The 16,413-nt window shown below is 44.6% G+C and overlaps 1 long non-coding RNA gene across 1 annotated transcript; it reads right to left on the reverse strand.

Annotated features, from left to right (window-relative positions):
* Nucleotides 1-3,311: 3,311 nt before the first annotated feature.
* Nucleotides 3,312-15,738, reverse strand: LOC147754023 (uncharacterized). The gene is made up of 3 exons (XR_015314143.1): nt 15,551-15,738; nt 7,370-7,497; nt 3,312-4,459 (listed from the first exon to the last, which is right to left on the reverse strand). It is a non-coding gene; the product is annotated as an uncharacterized LOC147754023 (long non-coding RNA).
* Between the last annotated feature and the right edge of the window lie 675 nt (nt 15,739-16,413).

The raw sequence follows: 16,413 nt of genomic DNA on the forward strand, positions 1-16,413 counted from the left end.
ATATGATATTAGTGTTTGTATGCTATGTGTGTTATGTATGCTAACCCCATCATGGTTTCGGCGGAAAAAACGAGACTGATCCTTAAACGCTTGCCCGCTTTTTTCTTTTATGAATCTGTACCAAAATTCAATTAATATAACTCACACGTCTCGCGGTATAGTTACTACATGAGCATCCGTCGTAAAACGTAATTAAACAATTTTAACGAATAGATTTATCAGCCGGAGGAGGGCAACTAACGTAATTACCATTTTTTATTAAATTACATAAAATGCATTGCTCGACGCTGTCTTTATGATTACCATAAAAGCAGCACTCGAGGGCTTTGGCACCCCGCACGTGCTTTCGTAGAATTCGTGCTAACTTGCCTTGTCATCGTCCGAACAGGACTTCATTGATCTCAATCGATCCTATTTTGTATGAATTCGATTTCTGTGCCGGCGATAGTGTCTGTGCTACATGTATGCACGTGCGCCACCTTTCCGTCTTAGATGTCCTGGCTTACTGAATACAATATTAAAGTTTAAACTAACTAACTCCTTCCTTTGAAATTGGCTAACTGAAATTAGGTTTAGAATTATACTGGGTATTAATACCCAGAAAGTTACTGTGTTCGCTCACCTGTCGATACCATGAAGCCGCACGCACCTCGCTGATCAATCAAGCTCAAAGAGTAAAGTGTCCTATTTGACTTTCAACAGTTGCTGCCGTTGTGTTTATACGATGCGTTGGTTCTGATAACTAAATCGCTATACCGTATTTCTGCGACGCTTTAATCGCTTAGACAGATCGGAACAATAGGACAGAATGCGTCCACAATAAAGTCTGACCTCTTTAATTCGTTTGCTGTGAGGCAACTGAAACCCATACACAAAATAAATCCCAGCTAGCTAGAAAACGGCTTGGGATACTGTTATGTGTAAATATCTACAGGGAATAACCCTCCCTTACATATGTATTTGTAGATAACTGCATACAAGCCTGTATCGAAGAGTTCTTCGGTCGTTCTTAATATAATATTATGGTAGCAATATCTGTGATGACAGCAGTAGTTCATCTTGGCCTCTAGACGTCGTCCGCCGTCCATCTAAGTCAAGCGATCCATGGGCTCATCGCCTTCCCAACTATATTTACTCTGCCTTATTATAACCCCTGAAACCTACTAGTCTAGCCTAGTTTCAGTCTGCACGAGACCTCCTCTCTGTATCATACGCAGACAGCGTCATCGAGTCTCGCGCACTTCGTCTGCAGGGTCTATACTTACTGGCGCGGTTGGAGGTAGCAGCATAAGCCGTCGATAGCTTACTCGCTCGAAATAATCGCGACATCACGGATTACAATCTTCGGATTAAGTCGGCTCCGAAGGTCACAGTGAGAAGGTTAGCTAAAAAGGAGCTACCTAACTTAGCCGAAACCGTTGCCGCTGCCGCTACTACTGCAGTATCGAGAAGCTATGGGGCCATTTGCCTGGGCTCCAATCATGCTACGACTACTTTGTCTTTTCCCGTTTGCCTTGCTATCTTGGCTACTAGATATCGTGTCTGCGTAGTCATTTCCCGTACTCATCCGTCGTGCTTGTACTACGACGATGCCTCTCTGTACTATGAGTGCGGCAGAAGTATATATATATATATATATATATATGGTTCGTACGAAGTTCGGCCGCTTAGGCAGGGCACTCTTTCGGGGGGGGGGGGGATGTCAGAGGCTAGGGAGAAAGGGGTTCTGTGCACGCGTCAAGCGCGCCCCACGGGAGCAATGTGTGATCACCCCTTTCGTTTGCTGCAGCGTTCGTGTTTCTAAGCCTTGCTGCTTTACCGTCGTCAGATTCTGATGTGATACAAGGTGAACGCGAGAAGGCAGGCGAAGGGGCGCAGGAACACACAGACATACACACAAAAGACAGAGAGGAAATAGAAGCCACGAGATAGAGAGCGGCGAAGAGAAGAGTCACAAAAAGAACCAGTAGTCAGCGCGAGCACAAACGCAACTCCAAAAACTACTATATGTATGTATGCATACAGCCGCTCTATGTAATACTATGAACGACCGACAGATCTTCATGCACATGGCTATTTGATAGAGCCTCGTTGCAGCCACGCTTCCCTGTTGACCTTCTTCTGTGCGGCTTCTCCTGCTCCTTCGTTCTCCTTTCTTCTCGCTTCCTTGCTGCCTTACACGAAGGATAAAACAACAGGAGCACAACAACGGGCAGGATGACACCCTTTTTGAGTTTTTAAATATTTGCGCCGCGCGAGTGGCGTTCGGCCAGACCCGATCGAGTAGTTTTTTGCTAAGCGCGCCCTCCGAACAGCGATCAAGGACCGTCTCGGATTGTAGTGGCATGAGGCACGAGCCACCGCGGCTACAAAAGCCATGAGTGGGTACAATGATAGTATAGTGCTGCCAATGACGGTAGTAGTATCAGTAGTTGTTGTCGTAGTAGCGGACGCTTGTGGTGATAGTTGGCTGATGGTGTAAGATCATCTAACTTGGCCGGGTGAACAAATCGTGGCTCTTGATGTTCAAATATTACCCTTTTTTCCTTCTCCTTCCTTTATTTTCCTGCACATCTCTCATTGTCGCGTTAGCTAGCTAGCTAGCTAGCTAGCTAGCGCGGCACTCGTCTGCTAGGCGCAGTAGGATGTGTTTGTTCAGGGTATGTCCTTTTGCTCATTTCGAAGTCTCTTCCTCATGTTAAGTTTTTTTCTAGCTTGTTGAACGGTGAGGGCTAACTCCTCACACGGGAGTAACTAGCCATTAATAACGCCTATTGTACATGACGAAACACACGAGTAGATGGTAAGTGAAAAAGAACTCGATGTAATTGCTGTACATCGTGGGTGATTCAAGCAGTCGTCCTATTTTCTCCCGATGGCAACAAAAATAAGGTGAGGTCGACTAGTGTAATGCAAGCGGCATTGATAACGCGTCGAAGAGCGATGAAGCTTAGGTTCGGCAATCAATACATGACGCCATTGAAACCAAAGAGTAGTGGGGCACGTCGGTTAGACGAACACTCGATCCCTGAAAACGCCACACTCACTTAATAGATTTTGGATGACAATGAGTCCCAAACGAAGATTTCGTGAAACAACAGAGTTACAATTCAGACATTTTTAGCTGACAGAAGATAGCTGAGTTACTACGAAGACATGTGCTGTTTGCCAGTCACAGCGCAGATTGTTCAAAGAGAGCGCCTGGAGTTACTGTTAAAGCATAGCTATAGTCAAATACACATTGTGTAGGCTTAATCTAAAGTAACTTGGCCGAATCGTTCGCTCATAATTACACTATATGTTTATTTATTATTGTTTTACAAATTACTAATGATAGTTTCCGTAATATGTAAAATCACCCTTCGCACATCTTTCCTTATTTTACTGACTAAAACGTTCGAAATTCAGTGACGTTCTTTTGATTCGCCTCATCGTATTTGGCTCTCTCTCTCTCTCTCTCTATCTCTCTCTCTCTCTCTCTCTCTCTCTCTCGCTTTCTCTCTCTCGCTCTTTAAGTTATCTAGTGAAATAATTAAAAAGCAATAACACTCAGAGCAGCCCTATGGACCTGGATTGCTGCCCCCCATCACCCTTCTTAGACCTAGAACGACTCAGTGTGTACGCCGACGCGTCTCTAGCCTTCGGATGCGGTACGCTGATTCACTCATCGACGACGTGACGTTCACGTCAGCTTCATAAATGCAAACAGACACACGTCTTGAAGTAAAAACACACTCCGCAGGCAGACTCTTAAAGGGACAACCACAGCAACAGTGACCGTGATAGGATGGAATATACATCCAGTAGTGCTTCTACTTAGACAAGTTCACTGGTTTTGCACAGTATAGTAGGCCCAAGCCATCTAGACCTGCATGAGTCCGGCCAGTTAGCCGCAGTCTCTGTCTTTGCTTGCGCCATTTTAGAATGAAGACTGAGAATGGTCCATGACCGTACCTTGCGGGGTGGTGCACTTGTAAGCAATTTTTCCACTCATCATCGCTGCTACCAGCTTTACAGTATATAGTGAGTGCCATGAGACGGCGCCAAGTCCTCATGAGGGGACAGCTAGCTCGTGCGAGACATTTTTTCTTTTCTCGTTTGCTTGCTCCCGCTATTTTGATTAATCGAGCCATCCAGTCGGGGCTGTTCTCGAGTCGGTCAAGTAACAGCGCACTAGAAGGAGACAGAGAGAAAGGTAGACGACGACGCTGAAGGTGAAAAGACTCTGAGGAAGGACCAGCAATAGGCGGCATTAAAGCAAAATGCGGTGGTTCAGAGTTCGCGAATTCGCAGTCTCAGTGTTGTGGGACGACGACTTCGAAGAAAAGTTCGCATCACCGATGGGTGTAAACGAACGATTTCGAAGTCGCGGTTCACACCCAATGGCACTTCGGCAATGGCAGTCAAAGCAGCGGCAGTGCCTGCAGTGTTTTCGAGGTTGACTGCTGAACGAAGTTACCTTAAAAGAAAAAGTGTTAGACGAGTAGTCTTAGAGCTAGTCATTAACATTTTGATGCAACGCCTCAGGATAGTGAACTTAGGGAACAGAACCGGCCATAATGAGCACTTGGTAGTAGACGCCATGTTGTACTTTGTGATTTAGCTCTGGACAAGGTCGGCATACATCTGGATACAGCGGACAAACGTGTGCTGATTCGGGCCTAGGATTGACATGTTAAGATGGTCTAAGTTCTTGAAGACGGAGTATGCAAATTTAACGTACGAAAAAAGTGACTCTAGTCTCCACAGATACTTCCTTAATATTCAAATAAAGCTTTGTTGCGAAATGGCGCGAGACCGGAGGCTATCTCTCAATCACGAATGATGACCACAATAACAATAATGATGATGTTTTAAAAACAGGAAGCTCTCATCTTCTCGAAGCTTCGTATATCACAATGAATACGCCTGCCGTAATGGTTTTCGTGCTAGCGTTTCTCAAATCGGTGGCATTCGGCCAACTTAAATTTGACTTCCTTTTAGACTCTAATTACTTCCAGGTACCCAGACATAGCCAACGAAATTTAGGAGTACTTTCATTTAACTAAGGAGGACTACTTACATGCATATTTTGGCAATACGAGTATTCAATATGAATGCAGGAGATAAACTGCGATCTATAAATAAAACTACACAACAAAAGCTATTAAAACGGCGTTCAGAAATGACCGGCGGCTTTATATAATAAAGAGCTGAATACGCTTATATAGATGTAACAGTAGAGTGAGTGGTTTAGTCAGATATCTAATATACTAGAAACACCTTTCAAAATCAATCGGTTATGATTGCCAGGACAGACACCAAACGTACCCGGACCTTAAAACAGATATGAAACGTAGGTTGCAGATGTCATCACTTCGACAATCGTAAGCCGCAAGGCCAAATATGGGTTACGGGTTGTCGAAACAGCTGAATCGAAGAAAGCTGTGTATCTCTCATTATTTCTAAGACGAGATGTTGCTTATGAGCGATATGAGTATGAGCTTTTTTTTATTCTGACAGCAGTAGCTTCCCGCAGTTTTCTCGATTCGACCACGCTTGTCATTTCAGCAACGAAAGCTCTCCGCCTCATTTTCGGTTTTACTTCATTGCGATGCTTCAGCGGTGGGTTCTAGGACGAAGGGACGAAGCATTTGCGTAATGCGTAGCTCTACCGCTTTTCGCAGAAGACAAGTGACTACTCTTGCTATATCAAGTACACTCCCCCTCTACAGATATGTGTATCTAGAAGTTCGTTCGCAACATCTGTATCAGACAAACGACCAACTAACCCTCTCGCGTTCATTCAAGCACACATCGACAGACATCGTCAGACAGGCACAGGAAAGATCAGAAAAAGCCAAGCTCATCGGGAACGCCACGCTCACACCCATGCACGCGTAGGTACGCGCGACCCCTTTAAAAATCGTGACCATACATAATGGAAAACTGCAGACAGAAAGAACGAACTGCTCCAGTGTGATTCTATCGAGGGAGTACCAACAGCGACCTAGAGATCAACTCCTTGGCACAATGTGGAGCTCAGTGAGGACAGGGTGTGAGGGGAGGGGGGACAGCAGTAGGTCAGCCCTACGAAGACCATACGACATACGTTTGTGTTGAGTAGTAGTAGTATTATCTGTTGATACGCGCTTATGTCGACCACACTAAAACGGGTTGACAGCAGGCCGAAAAAGATCGAAGGGAAACTCGTGGACGGCGAGGCTAGTAGCAGTCGTAGGGATAGGCACACACCCATTGCAATAAGCCGATACAATCGCCTCATGTAATGGCGTTCATCTCTGGCTGAATATTTTACAATTGCAGTTGAGGGTTGAAGCGAACCTCTTTTTTTAGTTTCTTATGGAGAGCGCACCACCGCGCGTTTGACGAGTGGCAAATGGGCGACAAAGGAAAAAAAATTGTAAAAGCGACTGTACTATATAGTGCTAGGACTCGTACTAGCAGACGACAGGTAGAGACTTGTAGCACTAACTGGTCGGTTGTGTGGCGGTACCTATTGTTATACTACATGCAGGACGAGGAACGAAACTGAGGTATGCAGCGACGGGGGTATGCATTTGGAGAAAAAGTCTAAAGAGCCAAAGAGTGAAATGAAAATGAGGATAGGTTAAAACGAGAAAGAATCAAGACAAGAAGCAAATGCCGAAAAAAAGGGATATGATGACGACGAACAGAAGGAGAACCAGTTTGGTACCCTATATATAGATTATAGGTTTCTTCTGGGGATTTTTGGGGGATAATATCGCCGAAATGGTGAGGGAATGGTAGGGGGGTCACCAATGACTATTCGAGCGGCCCAATATCATTCACTCCGTCGTGATCAAGGCGGCCACCTTATAAATGGAGGTCAACGCGAATTATAGACAACTGTTGCTTTGCTTTGGTGCTTTTTTTTCTAGTGGCTATGGTAAACGTGTCCTCGATTCTGGTGACGGTGATAATGATGATGTCAGTTCAGTACCAATTGTTCAGACTCGATTCCTTCTGTCCTTGTTGCTTCCCCACAATTATAATACCTCGATTACGCAAGTAGCGACCACTCTCCTCTTTTGAGCTGAAGACTTTACGAAGTAGAAATTGGGATACAATTATAAAGCGTAGAAGGACGAAATGAACAGTAGCATGTGCTTTCAACAATTGAAATGTGGCTTACGTTGCTGATCCTTATTTCCTTCTTAAATTCGCACCTAAATACTTCTCAATTTAAGATTACTATTTTTCCGTGCGTATTCTAACAATATTTTTTGCATTTGTTCACAGGTTAGTCGACGGTAGCGCTGCAGTGTAAGATTCCCGCGCACTCGGTACATCGTTCGGGTCAGCCCGCTAATGGTCCCCCCTCCCCCAAACTAAATATAGTACTTACCCCTGTATGTAGACATGAATACAGAGCAATGACCGTCTGCTTAGACCAGCGGCCAAAGAGGCAACGACAGACGGCCGTCGGAGGAAACGTAAAGGACCTACCGCTACAACCAGTCAAAAGGACAAGAACTGCAATAAAGCCGTAACAACAACAACAATAACAACAACGAGATTAACAATGTTAACAACAACGGTACTCAGTAATACCAAACACAGAAACAACAGAAGTTGCTTGTTATAACTCTGCGGTTATGCCACCAGAAGCTGCCGCTGGCCGCGCGATGCCAAAGCAAGCAACAACAGGGTCTACGGCAAAACAGATACTAACAAAAGAAGAAGTTGATTGTAGTAATTATATATTTGCATCACTACGAATTTCTACTCTCGCGTTATTTATCTACTTTTTGGATAGCAGCGATCATGGTTACCCAACGCTAAACCGAGCTAGGATTGACAGCAGGCTAAATATAAGCTAGCAGCAAGCAAATGAGTCGCAGATTCGCTGAGGCGATGACTAGATCTGTATAGTTATTTGGGGCATTCTATTTAGATACATATCAGCAGGCTATTGACAGTTAATGCCGATGTGTTAGTTTTCACCTGTACGCTTAAGAGCTGAGGTCAAAGTAATAACATATTTGAACTATGTCTTATACTTACACTTGCTCTAGGAGGTGGCCTTCAAAGGAGAACTCGGTTTAACATAAAACATGTCTGCTAGTTAGTTGACTTCCATTCTGATGAAAGCCTGCTGGTGACACGTCTTGCAAACGTTTCGGTCTTTGAAACGCATCATACGGTCCCCCAACAAGGGATGAGATTTTACTTAAGCGAAGTGATACCTCACGCTGTTCGGGGCCAATAATATTTTTCCACATGACCGTAACAGATATGTCATAAGCTTCTAATCTATTATTTCCTTCGATAAGAGGATTGAAATGTTCGAAACTTGATAAGCTTGCTACTATAGATGAACTACGATGTCGCATGATGACACGTTTACTCTGCGTTGGCGCCATTGCGTCCCCCAAAGGACGACATCAACAGTAAATCCAACGGTGACGCACTTCATTGCAGTGGCCTACCGGCATCTGCTGTTACAGCTGCTGCATATGAGCAGCAGAAATAGCCTTGAGTAAGCGACAGTTACATGGGTCACTACAAAGCGTTGGCCTGCGATAGCCAGCGTTGGTGCTCTAGCCGTCAGCAACAGCGAACAGAACGCGGTAATTACATGTTTGCCTTTTGGCCACAATAAAGCCAACGCCACAGTTGCTACCGTCGCGACTGCTGTTGACGCGGTAGGTACAGATGGCAGTGATGGACTCCCAGCCAAGCGGCCAGCGACCGATGGCGTCGTGGGCAACGCCGACAGGACGATCAACGAAACGGGATGACAACAATCATAACTCGTTCGCTTCGGAGGACAAATCAAAGAGAGCAGTAAATTTTTTTGCGTTTGCTTTTTTTCAGTGCTTAACAAGCGAAACCACCTGGAGCGTTTCCATTAGACGACGGAATTCTACACAAAACGAGCGAGCAAAACCCATTATTGGACGAATCAAATAAAAACTGACTTTAAAATGACAGCCGAATGATGTAAACGACGCAAACTTATTCCGAAAACAGAATATTTCCGTATACACATGGGCTGAGTAAAAAGACGACGTTATCCCTAAAAGGGATTCGCTTCTGACCAATTACTCCAGCCGTGAAATACTGTCGTTCTGCTAAAACTTAACTTCAAGGCTCGGCTGTTGTTTTCGCATTATAATATGTAATTGATTACAATAGGCCACACTGTCCTATCGTAACTGTTTATGAGTCTGTTATTAATTAACACAAATAATGCAGTTTGGCTACGCAAACAAAGATCGATTGTCGACGGCTCCGTCTATTCTTCAATTGTCTTACAATCAGTCTTTAAAGCATACAATTCACCAGATAAAGCGTACCGAAATGATTAACGGACTGATGCTATTTAATTTATGCAAGAGATCACAAAGATTGTACATCTACCAAACTTACCGTAAGCCATATTACTGCCCCTCTAGTTATTCAGCAAGAACGTACAGCTAAAAGCGACAATCTAGATTATATTTCCTCCGGATTTTAGTATCTGTAATATTTTGCTCAGTCAGGCCCCTTGATCTATTTGAGTGAAGATTATAAACCTGGTTTTTCTGGTTACGAGCTGACGACGATCTAGTAAACTATTTTGAACCAAGAAATAGCTGACCAATCAAAGGCAGGATTCGTTTGTCCTCTCGTCCTTTACACGTTGGTTTTTCTTTTCCCTGGCAAAAATGTCAATGCAGTTTAATGCTATTAGTAGAACATAGAGCTGGTCATGACACACTGCATGATACTTTATTAACTAGAGAATCTTAATCCATCCGAAGCTCACTGATTGGCTTCACTTTTCATCACTATGGCCGGCAGGAACAATGAGTACAATTTTCCATATGCCTGGACTCCAATAGAGCGTGCGCGTGTTCCAAATAAGTGCTAAATCTTACTATGCTACACTGAAAACAACGTACGTATCGTCCAAAACGTCAGACGTACAAAGAATTCCCTTCAACGACGGATCTCGTCCATCGTCGTTGTATCGTCAGTGGGTACCATACCATTGGCTACCCCAGAATGACCCGTTGGTCGTGCTTCAGGCGTTTATACAGCACCTTCGAACTACAATGACAACAACAACTTCTCCCCACACTAATCTCGCACTGTAATGTATGACGTCGTATCAGGATGCGCTGTTTGTCTGCTGTCAGCACACGCATACGAGATAACGGTGTTAATTACTCAGATTGGCATGGGGGTAGGCATCGGACTTGGAGGAATATAATGATAATTATAATAATAATTACCTCTCAGGTTGCAGTTACAATTCACTACAGTTTTCCATTGCTCAACAACGGCGGCGGCGGCGGCGGCGGCTCCAGCAGAAGCTCCGGGCATCTATACCTATTCATCTAGATATCTATCTGTGTATAGGAAAGCGCGTCGTTGTCGACAAAAGCCAACGACGGTGATAATTCATAGCGGATGGAAACGCCACCGTAATGTGTGTGCCTATATGAGTACGTCTGTTACGTACTATACAGCGCATATCGTCTCTTTGTGTTCCGTTCGACACCATTATTTTGCGCGATCTCGCGCACGCTCTCCTTCTGCGACGACGGTCGCTTCAATCGAGTAGTCGCAGTTTAAGTAACCACGGCCTCCACCAAAGCATCACTGCGAACGCCGGGATGCGATGGGCACCGGTTAGAACAATCAAAGACGACAGAAACTCAAGAGACAGCGGCAGCGTCTATTTCGCGCGATCGCGATTTCTTGGATCTCGTCTACCCACGTCTACCGATTGGCGTGGTTGTGACAGAAGCAGCAGGCCCGTATCATTTTGCCATAGGTTTTATCAGTAGTGATTCTGCTGTTGCTGCTACTTCTTTTGGTATGGCACATCATCAACACCGCCAGCAGTGCTGGTGCCTGTGCTCTTAGCGGCGATGCTGATACCAGCGCAGTAAAAAGCCATCACCATTACTAACTGCCACAACTGCTACTACTAGTACTACAGTAATTGGGCGGCAGAGAGCTGGCAGAAGCCGATACATTGACGGCGTTTACTCGCGCACACGCCAGCATTCGGCCCGACCCGAACCGACTACGGCTACGTAATACGAACCGCGGCGGCCGGCGTCATTTTCGTCGTGGCAGTCATTCTGGTATAAAAATCTGTGTCTACCGCTCCCTCATCTTCGAGCGATTGCCTGCTCAAACGAGGGAGATTAAGAGCCGAAAAGATTAAACATCGCCAACAATATCATCATCACCCTTATCATGACAACGATGATGATGATGATGATGATGATTGTCGTCACCATCATCATCATCACCAGACCAATCATCCCCACCACCATCATCAGCAGCCGCAATTACAGAAATAACGAGTGGATGGGTGTACAGCCAGCCACACAGTTGTTCGGGATAGTGGAGCGGACAGACGCAACTCCACGGAAAAAATTGGCAGAAATGTTTATTATTAATAATTCATATAGGAGAGCCACTATGGCAATAGGAAAAAGGCGAAGGAAGAGAAAAACTCAAAAGAGAGTGCATACTTAGAGGGATAGGAAGGTAGATAGAATAGCAAAAATTATAAAGGAAGATGATAAACGAAGACAAAAAACTATTTTGAATAGATAATTACTACTATTATCATTCACTTGTACCAATGTAACGTTCTGATACGATGAAGGTGAAGTAACAACACAGGGAACCGTATCCGTATTATTTGAGCTGGCGATACGAGAGCGACATCTTCGGAAACGCAAAGCCTGTACTACGAGTTCTGGTCGTTGCGAGCCATTGGCTTTTAATGAAGCCGGTAAAGGTATCTTGGAATGATACTACAAATGTTACTGGCATGCTGGGACAACAAAAAATCATGGCAGAAGTGGAATCGAGTCCTGGCAGACAATCTCGAAGGCCGAAAAAATTGACAAAACAAATGAAGGACCGCTAATTTGTTATATCCACAAGCTTAAACTGGCAGCGAGCTATAATCCGAGATTGGCGTCGATCGATAGTCGTTGATCTAAAACAGTAGCCGAAGGTCTCCAAAACAGCATTCGGGGATAGGGAATATTAAGTAAATACAATCGAGGTGACAACGACCGAGAGTTCGCTGCGCCGATCATGCGTGCCTCGTCCTCAAACGAAGCTTTACAATCATTTCTCCATTTTTAAATATAAAGATTATTAATATAAATAAACTTCGTCTCTGCAGGTACTTCATTTGGTAAGGGTAAGTAAGCCGCTATCGCGGCGATCGCAGATTTCCAGATATAAAATAACGCCTATGCGCCGTGATTCATAATTCCTATTGTCGATTCTTTGTATAGTACATTAGAGATGCGTCGTGAATACTCAATCGTACGCGTAAAATAGGGTCGCTTGAAGAATACGTCCAGGAAGTGCAGTATGTGTGATCGACGGCGTTGAAGCTGGTGAGATCTATGAGTTATAATTGGCTGCCCATAGCTCGAACTGATTGGAAGATGACACAGCACTCATTACGTAATGCTAGATATATCGAAGACTTATCGTCCAGCTGCACTGAATATATATATATATATATATATATATATACACACGTCTAAAATGCTCTGTACCAACATGCGGTGACACCAGGCGCGCGATCTTGTTTATTTCGATTCAATGCAAAGAGCCTGACTTCGAGCAGACGACGCGAGCAGATGGACGGGACCGGAATAGAATAACTGTACAAGATGATGAAACGTGGTGATTATCTTTCGCTTAATCCCAAAAGACCTGTGACGTCCATGCAGTCATACTTGTCGGACGGATTTTCGATTACAAAACGGTATTTCGGATTGCGCTGCGGGGGCAGGCTGACAGATCGGTCCCGTTTATAATTGTTAAATAATTGCTTTCATATAGGTCGACGACGACGACGACGACGACGACGAAGACGACGTCAGTCCACTGCTACAGGCCAAAAAGGACGATCCCTCGTTTTCAAGAAACACGAGCCGGTGTTGCTTTCGGTTAGATGACGCGTGCTCTTGCAGACTTCTAGAGAGAACTATCCGTAAATATAGGACAAAGATTCTTTTCAAGTACATGTGAGAAGTTCAGTCAGTGTTGAACGATTCGTACTGCGTATCCGACGCGTCAGTCAGTCAGTCAGTCAGTGTCGCCTTGCTAAGTTCTCCTCGAGGAAATAGCGGCCGAATTTGATTCTGTGGCTACATTTGGGCGCATATACTTACAATGCAATGCAATGGGTAAGCGGGAATGATGACCATCTCAGCATGATTGTCGCATCAGATTATCATAGGCTACATTGGTCACTTTAGCCATTGAAGGTTGCGACATGAGAAAACGGTACCGGCAAAGCGATTTCAATAACAAAACCGCTGCACAACGCTGAGTCGCGTCGCGTAAAGTTAAGAAATTACACAGGTGACATAGAGAAAATATGACCAGTACCAGTATATATTTAGTGTCGTGTGTAATACGCCTATAAGGATCAGTAGCCAATTCGACATTAGCGCATATGGGATGGTCGCAACAGAAATCGGCACGGGTGTTGTTTGCAGTCGCTGATGTCAACCGTTCGCGGTTAGAGTATTCAAATAGGCCCTTTCCTCTTCGTATCAGTGTGGGACCAATTCGTACCAAACGAGACATAATAGATAACACTAGTCAAGGGGCCAGCTGACGTGCGGTAGGCGGTAGTTGCCACCACAGCGGGCTGCTCCGTAAGTTTTACGTAGGAAGTGAGCTGGAGAGGTGATGGACTGGCAGGGGACGCCACACCGTTGAGCCAACGAGTGGGGTTGTATTTTGGATATATACATATGTATATAGCTATACGTGTAACATGGCGACTGAGAAGGTGATTGATGATGTGTCCACATTTTGATAGAATATTTATTGCAATGGAAAATAGCTTTACAGGGGGGGTAGTGCTTTCATTGCAGATCGGCTTTGGAGACTGAATAAGATAGCCCCGCCGTTGTCGGGATTAGCGCAAGATGTGAGAAAGATCAATTTTGACTGAAGAATTAACAAACGTTATATCCATATAATTTGGTGTTGCTTGCCTACAATAACGCATGCGGTTTTCAGCAGAAATATACTTCCGTGCTTAGACTCTGTGTTTTCGAATAACTTAGGATTTATCTCGATTTACATTGAAATAAAAGCAGGATAAGTGTCGATGAAAATGTCTAGCGGCGCCGCGCTGTAATGGACCGAAAATCCGTCCGAAAAACAGTAGTAGCAAGGTTGCATTATTAAGGTAATAAATAGTTGCCGTACTAAGCAAATAAGTGGTAATAATGTAGATTAGAAACGGTTTCATTGTTAGCTAGCACGTATCGAAAAAAAATGTTACAAAAAGGTCTTCTTCGCCTTCGAGGTTAGGCCATATTCTCAAAAAACCGTTGTCCGCTTTGATAACAATATTGCTAAGCATCTAGCAATTATACATAGAGCTAATTTTGAAAAGATACTTAATAACGACCTAAATACTGCGATACTTTGCCATGAGGTCTTCTCCATTGATATAACACTGTTATATTTATGCATCGATAGATGGATATCGACAAACGTGCCATGTCGAAGCGAAACTCCCTAATAACAGAGTTGAGTTCTTTTTTACTTTCTTTACCTAGTTATAGTCGTGATGATATGTTGCTAAGCCGGTCAATTGTTCGACAGATGTATATCGCACATGTATACATATGATAGAAGAGCCCTTCGAATAAACGGAAGCTTGTTGATTGTATTCAATAGTTTTCTATACACACAGAAATTTTGCAGATGACGACAACGATTAAGCCTGCCACGGCACTGGAAGCCCCATGCCCTCCCCTACTGCAATGCCGCTGCATGAGATACGTGCATCTTGTATAACTGCAAGTGGGACGCGTTCAAAGCATAGCGACGTGTTGGTATAACTGGTCTCAATCTTGAACCGCAAAGCACGCCAATCGATGACTCGAGAATCCGTCTCGACAGAATAAACGAAGAGGCAGACGAAATTAAACCAATTATTCGCTCAAATTGCAGTCTTGTTTCAACAATTATTACGCTCAAAAATGGACGTACGAACGACAATGACCATGACGAAGAAAAGAAGAAGCCTTTGGAAAAACTCTTGCTCGAGAGAACCAGACAAAGAGAGAGGGAGAGAGGGAGAGAGGGAGAACCACAACCGGTCTGTTGGTTCCGACAGCGGCGACCGCGTCAGCATGAGAGGGTAAACGTACCAAATCAATAGTACGGGATCGTGCGATAGCCGAATGGGTAGATGGAAGGCAAGGTTGAATCTAAGCGCTAGGGGCGAATTTTAGCGACGAACTGTGTATTGTGTGCCGGTAGATCTTGACACGATCGGGATGCTTTACGCAAATGTACGTTGTTATGTCGAAGCTTCGAAACGCGAGATCGACAGCACAGCAGCGCCATTAGAGACGATGAGGATAGCCACTGCGGCAACACACATGATACATGCGACTGAAGGGCAAAAAATATCAAGAGTAAGAAAGAGAGACTTTGCAGAAGGAAAGAAAACAAGAACGAAATGAGCATGGCGAACAATTAAATCCATTAAAATAGGTTCGGCCTGCTTACCTACCTGTCCGTTTCGTTGAGTCGTAGCTGTTACGGCGTTAATGGCGGCGCAGCGGGAGCAACGGCCGCGCCGCTAGTGGTTGGCTGAAGTCGCTGGTTGAAGGAGAGTTTTTCTCTTCAGTCTCTGGGGAAAAGGAGCACCGACATGTGTAGAGTGGGCTGGGTCCGTAAGAAAAACACGACCGTAGAAGACTGGGCAACCCCGCTGTCACTGCGGGCAGCCTGGTACAGCATACCTATAAACGCATATGTTACCGCTTTTCTGCTCCGATGGGTGTTTTTTGGTTTGACGAACACGCAATGCTATATTCGCGTGTATGCTCCACACTGTGTGTCGAATATAGACTTACTCATAACAATATTGTAGTGATCGCTGGGTCCAACTTACTTACCCACTATTCGGCTTTCCCTATAGTACGGATCCGTAAAGGCAAACAACGGCACTCGCCAGTATAAGAAAAGCTTGAGAGAAATACCTACCGGTGTATGGCAGTGCCATTGAAAAATCGTCTAAAATCATCGTCGAGCCGAATGTGAAATCCAAGAGTTGAGGGAGAAATGAATTATCGAGATGACGACAAGGACTTCGTGGTTGAACTACTTCAGAGGCCTAGATGCTTGCTTATGCGTAGTTCTCAACAGGAAACGACATTAACAGTTAGACAACGAACAATCGGCTAACAAACGAAAGAGAGGGTTGCCGTGGCAAAAAACAGGTACATCTCGACCCAGCTCCTCTTCGAATATATCGTGTTTGCTGGCGGATAAAGCGTCGACAATTGACACCAGCCACGGGGTCCTGTACGATGTTGCTGAATATGGGAGCAGCCCAGCGTGAGCCTCAGAGTTATGCGTTTTTCCCTCTCG

Source organism: Varroa jacobsoni, unplaced genomic scaffold (genome assembly GCF_002532875.2).
Source record: "Varroa jacobsoni isolate VJ856 unplaced genomic scaffold, vjacob_1.0 scaffold_14, whole genome shotgun sequence".
NCBI classification, from domain to species: domain Eukaryota; kingdom Metazoa; phylum Arthropoda; class Arachnida; order Mesostigmata; family Varroidae; genus Varroa; species Varroa jacobsoni.